Here is a 12,646-nt window from a genome sequence, read left to right as displayed (position 1 = left end):
TAGATACGCTGGGGGCGTCATGGTTAAGCAGTTATATTTTATTTTTGTCCAAAGGTGAGTTACCCAAGGATAAAAATGAGGCTAGAAGAGTAAAATTTGGAGATGAAAGATATTTGCTAATAGATGATGACTTGTATCGGAAAAATCTCGGGGGTCTGCATTTGAAATGTATATCGGCAGCCGATGCTAATCAAATCATTGCAGAGACACATGAAGGGGAGTGCGGAAATCATTCAGCAGGGAGATCATTGGCTAACCAGATAACAAGGCAAGGATATTTCTAGTCACAAATGTGAAGGGATTGCCTTCGATATGCAAAGAAGTGCATTCAGTGTCAGAAACATGGTCATACAATTCATGTTCCGGTAGAGAAATTGCACTGTGTATCTAACCCATGGCCGTTTGCTTTATGGGGTATGGACATTGTTGGACCTCTAATACCTGGGAGAGGCAAGAAAAGGTTCATGCTGGCTGTGACTGATTACTTTACAAAATGGGTAGAGGCTATAGCTTTGCAACATATCAAATAACAAGATATTATCGGATTTTTGTTTGAAAGAGTGATATGTTGATATGGTTTACCATATGGCATCATATCAGATAATGGTCCTCAATTCATTGGAAACAAGGTGCGAGAGTTCCTAGAATCATATAAGATCAAACATTTCACATTGGCACCTTATTATGCTCAAGGGAATGAGCAAGCTGATGTGACAAATAAGACTATTATGGATAATATCAAAAAGAAGTTAGAAGATAAGAAAGGTTTATGGGTCAATGAGCTAAATAGTGTGCTATGGGCATACAGAACAACTTCGAGAGTTACTACAGGAGAGTCACTATTTACTCTGGCCTATGGGATGGAAGCAGTAACTCCAGCTGAGATGATAGTATCTACATCCAGAATATTGCTTGTGGAAAAAGGATTAAATAAACAAGGGATGCAGGCAGAAATCTTAAACTTAGAGGAAAAACGGGAGTAAGCAAGAATTCATCTTGATTGTTACCACAGACAGCTAAGGAAAGCATTCAATAAGAAAATTAGAGGAAGAAGTTTCCAAAAAGGCTACTTAGTATTGAAAGAAGTCACTCAAGCGACAAAAGAGAAGGGAGCTGGAAAATTATCAGCAAACTGGGAGGGGCCTTATACTGTACACAAGGTGGGGGAGTAAACAGAGCATATTACTTGAAGAATATTGATGGTGATGTACTTCCAAAACCTCAGAATGTCAATAATCTGAAGGTATTTTATCAATAGTGTATTTTTTTTCAATTTTATTGAAGTAATGAGCTATGTAGCAAGAATATTCATGATTAATAAAAATTTTGGATTCATAATGCAATGATGTTATAATATGGTGTATACAAGTCCTGGTATCAGAAACAATGACAGATACCGGGCATATAAAGTCTTGATATCGACAGAAATATTGATATTAGGCATATCGTCAAAAGTCATAATATCAGAAACAATGGCAGATACCGGACACATAAAGTCCTGGTATCGATAGAAATGTTGGTATTAGGCATATCATCAAAAGTCCTGGTATCAAAAACAATGGTAGATACCGAGCACAGAATGTCCTGGTATCGACAGAAATGTTGGTGTTAGGCATCTCGTCAAAAGTCCTGGTATCATAAACAATGGCAGATACTGATAAATCGGACAAAAACGATAGTTTTAACCATGACTAAGTACGAGACTCAAACGCAAGTAAAACTAAAATTATTTTGTGTACTAATTATCAAAGTTTTCTACTCTCGAATGCTATCGTAATAAAGTTGGAGTAGAAGATTCGTTCCACTCCTAGTTCTTTAGTATTAGCGTTTTCTAAGGTTATCGGTCTATCCAAAGCTAATGAGAGTATGAGGTGGATTATACTACGGTGGAATTTATACTAACAAAATATGACAATTCAACTATAAAATGTTAAATTGATACTATGATAAGGAATTAGGGGGGATTGATTTTACCTTAACTTGACTTAATTAACTAGCAAAGATTCGTCGTAATCCGAATTGCAATGCTTTCACATAGCAATTGGGTGTTCCTAATCCCTAATTGTTCATGGCAATCTCTACTAACTAACAACTAGCATGTGAAGCAATCAAACCCATTCTCATGGTGAACTAATTACTTTCTGGATTGGAATGGAAAATTACGACTATTCTACGCTAACAACAATCAAGCTTTCATCAAACCCCTCTAATGGAGGTTTAGCCTTGATTCATCAAACTATCATTTCCATATGAATTGAAGCAAGACATGATATAAAGATTCTAAATTTGCTTATTTGAATTAAATGGAAATCTACTCATGCAAGATTTAATTGAAACTAATAATGATAAATAACTAAATCTATGAATTGAAACTACAATGATTTAATGAAAATGAAACTAGATTATGAAAAACTAATTAAATTTATTGATCTAATGAATAACAATAACAATAATTCAATAACTGAATTTAAAACAAGATAGTAAAACTAATTAATTAATGGAGTCTAAATCTAGATCTAAAACTATTCTCCAATGGCTACCTAATTTTCTACTTTTCTTAAGAGTTCAGTCTTGTCTGTTGAAAAGGAGGAGACAAGATCCACATTTTCGTGCATGGGATGAGGAGCCATGTTTTGGGCTGGAAAATCGAGCCCAAAACCCAATTTTTTTCAGTCCATAGAGGCCTTTTCAGCTGGATTTTGTTTCAATAGAATTTTCATCCACTTTTGCTCTTTTGATTGGGTTAAGGTTTAGACCATTGGAAAATTCTTTCCGAGCCGGTCATTTTGACATAAGGTAGGCCTAATTCCGAGGTCTGAGTCCAAAGATACGGCCTTCGGAAGTTCTGATGACTTTTGTGCTCTGTTTCTACCCGCGTTGACTTTGACTTTTCAGCTTTGACCGGGCATTAAAAAGGCTTTTCCTCCTTGAATCTTGGCCTTTAATCACATAACTTCTTAGCAACCAACCCTTGCTCCTTTATCTCGCCAAAGTGACACATTTCTGCACATAATTGACTCAAATGCCTGAAATACATAAAAACACGTAATCAGCATTAACTCTTATTTATTACTCGCATAATTGGTCTAAAAGTATTATTGTTAGGGGGTTTAAACTACAGTTTTGGGCTCTTATCAAACCACCCCCAAACAGCATTTTGCTTGTCCTCAAGCAAATATGAGAAATTAGAATAAATGACCAAAAATGGAGTTCTAACTACTCTTGTTTCGCCGAGTGTGATTGCATATATTGACCATATACAACAAGGCCTTAAACCACTAAGAATTCCCTAGTGGACGAGTTATAGCCTCGTAAGAGTTTTTCAGTGAAGGTACTCACAAACTTCATTTATACTACAACGACTAAGAAATAAAACTATTGTTTCCTTATTTATGCCTCAACTATCTATACATCTCATTAGCAATGAATACAGAATAATCAAGTCAAAACCTAAGCTAATATATGCATACTAATGAATCATCTATGAATAAACATATATACAATGAGTACTACTATGAAATGCACTAGTAGGTCCATTTCTGAAAACTCATAATAGCGTCCTTAAGTAGGTCCTCACATAAATGTCAAGACAAAAATACTCTGATTTTTCCGCTCAAGTTTCGCTACTCCAGTATGCAGTGGGCACACTTTACCTTACAATCTCAATGACACACAAGGAAGCCGGAGTCGATCAAACACATCTGCCACTTACTATCACACTAACCTATTCCTAATTGAGCTAGATGTCTTTATTAGGTGTTGCGGGGATTAGGAGATGATTTAATAAGGAAGGAAATGGATATTCAAAATGGACAAGTCTGAGTTAATAGGGTCTTCATATTACGTAACTAGAGAAACTCTTGTTCTTTTGCTTCTACACTTTGTTTCCATCTTTAGCCTTTTTATTTTGGCTTTTTGACTCCTTTATTCTATTTTTTTGGAGTTCTAACTCTTTATTTTCTTTTATTTATTTATTTTTTTTTATTTGGATGGAAACTTTCTTTTCTTATCTGAAGCGACTAACAAATTCTTGATTTTAAAGGTCTTTCTCTTTTCTATTCTTCATCTTTATTCTCAGACTCATTCAAAGAATGGGTAGGCTGATTTTTTTGTTTTGTTTTGTTTTGTAATAGGGTAAAGGAATTTGCGGTTTATGAAAGGCTAAAGAAAGGCTCATAGGGGTGACTAGCGAAAAATAATTTCATAAGGTTTGAATTTCTGGCTATATCGATCCAAAGAGGGCCTAAATTCTCGCTTAGGATATGGTATAGTGATCAAGCAAGTGGACGTGTGATTTCTCTATCCGGATTTTAATTCTCCTTTGTGTTATTTCTCAAATGTTTCATTCATATAAGGCTTTAGGCTATATTCTCACAGGATTTGTAGAATAAGTACTCTAGCCTAGATTTCAGAAACTTACTGCCAAACAATCACAGATACTCATGTAATATAGTTATAGATAGATGCAGTGATTATTACATACATATTAACCTAAGTTTCTAAATACTATTCTCATGCAAAAGCTACGTGAGACTTCTAGATTATTGAGAGCATAGAGAAAGAAAACAATACCAATATTCCTAAGTGTATAACATAAACTTTTTATTCGTTTTTTGTGAAATTTTTGATGTTTTACTAGAAAATAAGTGCATATTATACATATCTATATCCTAACAGATGCCTTAATTACACGTGTTTCTATCCCCCCCAACAAGAAACATGCTTTGTCCTCAAAGTATTTAAATAAAAAGGGTAGAGAAATACCATGGAAACGCGTGAAATTCTGGAACATCTGCAAAACAAGGTTAAAACATACTAATATAGAAAAAGAAAAATAGACGCAACTCTATATGAGTTTCACCCGTTATGGGGTTAACAAGAATCAAATTGCTTGGGACATAAGTAGACACTAACTGAAACTAAAAACTTACCTTAACTCCCGTTTAAGCATCATCCTCATCCTCTTCAATAAAGAAATGAGGTTCCTTCGCGTCCTGCCATGCCATGGTGATTTGCCAAGCTTCACGCCATTTATTATCTACAATAGCTAACCTGTTTAGCGCCACTTGGTCGGATGGGGTGTAAGGGGCAACCAAATGAGGCTGCACCAGCTATCCCAACCAAGTCATAACTCGAAATGAACGAGCCACCCAATTGGTGGGTCTCATGACTTCAACTCTTTTCCAATCCGTGAACTGGGTACAGAATATAGGTAAACAACCATGCATGATGCGGCAAACCAAAACAGGCATAAGAAGATATTTATGCCTCATGCTTTGGGCTCTCTTAAGACTAGCCACTAATACTCGGGGAATGTCATATCGGCGACGTCCTTTAGCTAAAGCAAGGAAAACGTCACCAGCGGTACTATTTGCAGAAGTAAACTGCCACTCCCCCAAAATATTCATCATGATGAATAACATGGTGGTTCCTACATTCAGGGACATGCTACCAAGGGCTATGTTATAACGCCCTTGGTCCATTATACGAAACACCCCTCCCCCATAATATTCATGGAAATATGTATAGTCATAGAGGTATGCATTATCGGTCATATATCCCCACGTGTGTATAGGATCAGGCAAGGGAAATCCCGAAACTAACGCTACCAAAGACTTACTAAAATCTAGTGTCATGTCATCAATTATGATAGAGAATTTTTGTTCTCCATCTTGGTTACAATAGAATTTAGCATGGTCGTAGAAATAAGCAGTAAGCTGAGGTGAATACGAGTCATCATCACTTACCAGTAGATGTCGCCATCCTAACTGCAAGATCCTGTCGCAGAACCAACCTCTATAAGTCTCGCTTCCCAACAAGTCTTCGAAAGATTGTTCAGGTATGACTGTAGGAGATGTCATCACAAAACTATCCTCTGGAATAGTTGCAAACGATCCTGGAACAGACTACTAAAAATTGGAATTTTTCGTGCCCACGGGGGTCAGAGCGCAGGGGGCGCTCAAACTATGCCTGGATAGGGTGCAGGGTGCGCTCAGGCTATGTTCGAGTTCTAGGCACTTAGGCGCAGGGTGCGCTCACTTTTAGCTTGGGATGGGCGCGGGGTGCACTCTGGTTTAAATTGAGTGACAAGCACTTAGGCGCAGGGCGCGCTCCGTGCAGCTGAAGTGAAGAAGAAAATAGGGAAGCTTGGGAGTGAAAGGTGAGAGATGAAAGTGAGATGTAGTGTGGGTTGTGAGTGTAGAATGAAAGAAGTTTTATATAGGTTTTGAGTTTCCAAAACGAATCGGCAAGTTGCCAAAAAGTTTTAAGGCAATTGCCGGAAACAAAATATTTCCAAAACCGAAAACAGAAATAACCAATATTCTCTATTCCAAAACAAACCTAATATCTTTTAGGTGGAATTTAGAATAGTAACTTCTAAACTCTTTTAGATTTCATCCTACCACCATATTTACTCATAGCCTGCCAATATTGGTAATATTTCCAACAATCACTCCAAAATAACTTATAACATTGAGGATCATATAAAAATCATGCTAGAATAAATAATACCACCCCCAAACAATTCGGGAAGGTGGGATTACAATAAAATCAACGCACAATTTGAAAAGAACCAAATTAAATTCAAATTCAAATTCAAATACAATTAACTACCGATTTCAAATTTAACTACGAAATTCAAAAATTAACATCCGAACTAATAAAAACAAATAAAAAACAACATCAACTCATAATATTCCTAAACCACGCGCTACTAGTAGAGGATTGAACATGAGAAGGAGATGGCTCCTGAGCTCCTGATGGGCCAAAGCCATCCGTCCTTCGGCGACGACGCTCGTGCCTCACAGACGCCTCCTCAGTAGAAGAACCCCCATAGGGTGGGTAGTATTCTAGCATATCTTCTCGGAACTTTCGCTAAGCTTCCATCTCGACCTTCATCTCTTCCTAACGCTCATCCTCGCGCTGGGCACGAGTCTCGAAGTTATGATGTATGGTAGCCTGCCGAGTCCGGAGATCATCACAAATAGTATTGAGAGAATGCATGCCTCGATGAAGTTCTAACATGTGTTCTGCATCAGACGTACACCTCTCCAAGGCATCGGCATCAAAACATGTCGTGTCCTCCTCATCCTCCGAGTCAGTCTCTTCCCCTACCCTCTCTCCAGGCAACCTCCAAACCTTCTAAACACAGTCCGTATACGCTATGACATTCCTATGCAACTTAATCATAGTACGCTCAGTTTTCGGAGTTTCTCTCAAACTCATCATGATCTTTGTTATCAAAATGGGGAGTGGTGCAATACTTTTCCTAACTCCCCTAATCATATTAATCAAAAACTCGAGAATATAGAATTCAAACTTCTGCTCCTGGAGTATCCATAGAATGTGAAGACAGTTCAGATTGATGTCATTGACCTTCTCTTTCCCAATGACATTCCTACCAATCCACTGAGCTACCGCCAGCTGGTTGGTTCGCAGAGACGACTGGCGAACACAATGCGAGCTCGCATTGTAGTTTCCCTCCAACACCGTCATGTTCATCAAAGGCTCGATCCCACCAAATTGGGATTCCTGCAATGTGGCGTCGAGATGGCGTCTAGGCGGAATGCCTAAAATCTCAGCCAACAACCTCGTAGATACTTCTCTCCTCGTCCCCGCCACCTTAACAAAAATTCTATTCCCATCCAACTCCCTTGTCCTAAAAAATTGTCGAACCAAATCTTCGTGATAAAAATCATTCGTCGAATACCACAAATGCCTCCAATCCCTCCTAATCATCTCGTCACCGTAAAACGGCGCAAAGCGGTCAGCCGTAAAAGCTTGTTCCGACAAAATTCGTCGTCTTTGAGCCATTGACGGTTGTCGACGATTTATAGGTTTGAATAAGGTGGGGAAAGAGTTTGAAACCAAACTCACTAGAAATAATAGGAGGAGGCGCGGTGGTGGCGGTGGCAGTTCAAATTTTTTGAATATTTTTATGTTTTTGGTGGTGTAAAATGATGGAAATGGTGTGGGAGAGGTTGTAGAGAAGATTTGGAGTGGGTTTGAACTTTGGGCATGAGTTTGAACTTTTTTTTTTTTAAAGGTTTGAAGCTTTGTTAATGGCGGAAGTGAAAAGGAAAACTCGCGATCTGTTTTGGTTTGAAGGAAGGGGACACACGTGCATGACACGTGCATGCGAGATTTTGGGCCCAAGCCCAATTCAATTTTTCGAAATGTGTCGATTTTTCGTGCAACTTCAAACTAAAATTGCTGCTTCGTTACTGATTCAATTTATGCGAATGAGCTATGGAAATTATCAGGAGAGAATTTCCAATCCAATGATCCATAAAACACTATATTCCAACCGTGGGTGACATAAAAGAAGATGGAAAATGCCTCGAAATGTGTGCGTGACATAAGTTATGCGAACGAATGAAATCTAAATTCACAGTTAATGTCAACCCGAATCAAAATACAATTAAACGGCCTAAGCAACACAAATGGAAAGTTGAACAATCAAGGACGGAAAAACGAACACCCCACCCCAAAACAAATTTTAGACAACAGAGTTTAGAAAATTTGTTTTAAACGTGGGTCTTTTAAAGTCAGATTCCCGAGACTTCCTAGATTACTATTTTTATGGATTTGAATTTTTTTACTTTTTATGAATAAGATTTAATATAAGAAAAATAAAAAGCAATAAAGATATAATTCACCTCATAGAGAAACATGACTCAAAAATCGAGAAAACATGCAAGAGTGGAAACATGAATTATGTTAACCGTAGACTTAGGATCCAGTACTTATAGCCACACACTCCATAAGGAGGGCCCGGTTACCTGAATGATGCATTAACCAATATATGGAATTATAAGGAAGTACACCAAACAACAAAATAAATCTTTTATAGTCAGATACTTGAGACTTTAACAAATAACTGGAGTCAACAACCTAAAGAGTTGTGGGTCTTTCCATAAATAAATAACATGGAATGCACCTCCAAACAGAATCAAACACCAAGATTTTCTACGACGCAACTTAGTGAAATGGAAGCGAAGTCTGATAGATCTAGAACGTAACCGCGCATGCACCTTCTTTTTTATCTTTGAAAGAAAGGGTGTCCAAGTGAATGATCGTGAGAAAATGGATGTTTGTAGAAGATATGGTGGATATGGATGAATTTTAGACGTAAGGAATGAAATAAATGAGAATGTAGGTTTAGCACAAAACTCATTCATGGTGTAGGTGGGAACTGTCTCAATTCGGAAAATGAAGGTGTCAAGTGCCTTTTCCTTGGGAATTATTTCTGTATTAAGAGGATTTAGAAAATCATTAAGCACAGAAGAAGTCAGAGGGTCAAGCGCAAACTCCATGTTCCTTTGGAATGGTGGAAGGTGGGGAAAATTGGTGATGGAAGATAAATGAGTGTCAATTAGAGCTCTCAGGTCTAGATCATTAGAAGCCTTGAGATATGCAATACATTCCTCGATAGGTGGGTCAAAAGAATCACTGGGATAGAGGGTGAAAAATTCATCTTCCGTCATAGTGTCAAGGGATGAAAGAATGTTGGCAGGGTGGGATTCGCGAGGTGGCAAGGAAGAGTTGCAAAAGAGACGAAGAAAATCTTCCTCGACTTCCAGGCAGTTCTTGTCGAAGTTGGAACTTCCAAAGGAAAGGAATTTGTGCACCTGCTCATCTGGAAACGTGGTTTTGAAATAATCATAAGTTAAGCTCCCGATCATGCTAACCTCTCCATCGATATTCATGTCAGGAAACTGTTTCCTCATTTTAAAAACATTGACCTCAACAGAAAGATGACCAAAGGACAAGGACATCAAACCATCGCGGCAGTTTATAAGCGCGTTGGTAGTTGCCAAGAAGAGAGGCCCTAAAATGATCAGAACAAAGTCGTTAGCGACTTTTGTATAGAGGATAATGAAATCAGTAGGATGGCAGAAATCCTAAACCTTAACAAGCACATTTTCCACTACACCCTTAGGATACTTGTTAGACCTATCAGCTAATTGCAATGTCATTTTTGTAGGTTGCATCTCCTGTAGACCTATTTGTTTATATAAATAATAAGGGAGTAAGTTAACACTCGCTCCCAGGTCTAATAAAGCAGTGGTCGTGTGAGTATCCCCTAAGGTGCATTGTATAGTAGGACGACCATTCAGTTAAAAAGGCGTCTTTAGGAATCTTTGTCTTACGCCTAGTAGTGCATAACTCTTTGAGAAACTTAGCATGGTGTGGTAACTTTTTAATTGGTTCAAGAAAAGGTAAGTTTATCGTTAGATTTTTAAAAACTTCCCTAATCTCGTCAAAATTTGTATCCTTGTTTAACATAGCTAATCTCTGAGAAAATGGTGGTTTCTCTCTATATTTAGCATACGGATCTGATAAGAGCCCAAAACTGTAGTTTTAACCCTTTAACAGTCATACTTTTGGACCAATTATGTGAGTAATAATTAAGAGTTAACACTGATTACGTGTTTTTATGCATTTCAGGCTTCAAAGTCTATTATGTGCAGAAATGTGCCACTTTAGTGAGATAAAGGAGAAAAGGTCGGTTACTAAGGAGTTCCGTGATTAAAGGACAAGATTCAAGAAGATAAAGTCTTCCTAAAGCCCGGTCAAAAGCTGAAAAGTCGACACGGGCTGAAACAGCACACAAGTCAGCAGAACTTTCGAAAGCCGTATCTTTGGACTCAGACCTTGGAATTGGGCCTACCTTATGTCAAAACGACCGGCTCGGAAAGAGCTTTCCAATGGTCTAAGCCTTGACCCAATCAGAGGAGCAGAAGTGGACGAAAAGTCTATAGAAGCTAACTGCAGCTGAAGAGGCCTTTTTGGACTGAAAGAATTGGGTTTTGGGCCTGATTCTCTGGCCCAAAACATGGCTCCAAGCCCATGCACGATTTTTGGATCTGAAAGTATAAAAACCAAAGTTTAGCTCTTTGTTAATGGTAGCTAGTTAGACCTAAAATAATATAGATAATTCTAGATCTGTTTTCATTAATTAAATTAAGCTTTAGTTCCATTTTAAATTCTTGTTTTAGATTAAGTCTTTGAATCATTGTTCTTGATTGATTAGATAAATAAAATAGTTATTTTCGCAATTTGGTTGTGTTATTTCAATTTATAGATCTGATTTTAATTCTTGTTGATTATCATTCCGTAGTTTAAATAGATTAAACCATTGTTAGTTAATTTAGTTAAGTTAGAATTTTAATATGATGGGTAGTTATAATGAAATGGGAAATGATGGTTTGATGACTCAAGGCTAAAACCTCCATTAGAGGGGTTGATGAAGCCTTGATGAAAACTTAGTGGTATAGTGTAAAAACATTGTAGAATCTATTCCAATCTAGAAGGTCGTGATTCGCCATGAGAATGGGTGGACGACCTCACATGCTAGTTAGTACTCGGTAGAAATGCCATGAACACTAGGGATTAGAACTCGAATTTCTTGCCGTAAGAACGTAAGAATCGAGATACAAGAATCTATGTTATGCTATTAAGTTGGATTCGAGGTGGATTCAATTCCCCTCTAATCCTTTATCTAGATTCAAGCACAATCATATTTCCATAGCATTCGTAGTTAAATTCAAGTAATCAAATTCAGTAAGTATCGTAGTATATCACCTTCGTAAAGCTCTCATTGACTTAAGACCGACTAATTAGATTAGAAAACAATTACATGCTAGAGCACTAGGAGTGGAACGAATTCGTTACTCCACTCTATTTCGATAGACTTGAGAGTAGGAAACTTTGATAAACAAATAGTATCATCAAGATTAGTTTTAGTTTACTTACGTTTTGAGTTTCATCGTTCATTTCGTAGGTAGACTATTCAATTTTAGCATTTATCAGGATCAACAGGATGTTTAAGCTTGGCTTTCTGTTTCTTAGGTTGTGGCTTAACTGGTACCTCTACAAGGGTAGGTTTTTCAGTTTCCATTTCGGCATCTAGTTCAATATCCGGTGTAGGGTGGGGTAACTATAGGCATAGTTACGTTGTTGCCAACCACTCTACCAGAATGGAGAGTGGTGATGGCATTTAGCTCACCTACATTTTCATTTTCATTACTAGTATTACCGTTTACCTCAAAGGCTATGTTTGTTGTTTTAGGATTAGATATCGCTTGTCCTAGAAACACACCTTTGGGTTGTACTTTCTCTTGTGCTAATTGTTGTAAGAAAAGTTGGATGGTTTGTAAAATCTGTTGTTGGGTTTGCATAAAGGCGTCAAAACGATCCGGTTGTGGAGGAGTGTTAGCTATAGGTTGTGTGACAGGAACTATGTCACGTTGATTATTAATTGGTGGATTTTGATAGTTATTATTTGCCAGAACGATACCTCTATTAGCATTATAATTGTTATTGTTATAATTATTATAATTATCTTGTCCTTGTCCTTGTCGTGGTGGAGCTTGGTTGTTATAATTATTATAATTACCCTGACCTTGTCCTTGACTTTGTCGTGGTGGGGCTTGGTTATAATTGTTTGCTGGTCTAACATTTTGATTATTAAACCCTGGAGGTGTTACTTGTTGATTATTTCTCCAACTGAAGTTGGGATGTTGTCTCCAAGAGGCGTTAGGAATAAGATAACTATTAATTGAGCAAACATTATCTTGTTGTGATGTTTGTTGTTCATAAGTGAAAGGACAATAGGAGTCGTGATGCTCTGGACTCAAAC

The sequence above is a fragment of the Coptis chinensis genome, chromosome 4 (assembly GCF_015680905.1).
Source record: "Coptis chinensis isolate HL-2020 chromosome 4, ASM1568090v1, whole genome shotgun sequence".
Taxonomy (NCBI): domain Eukaryota; kingdom Viridiplantae; phylum Streptophyta; class Magnoliopsida; order Ranunculales; family Ranunculaceae; genus Coptis; species Coptis chinensis.
This window is presented reverse-complemented; position numbering follows the sequence as displayed.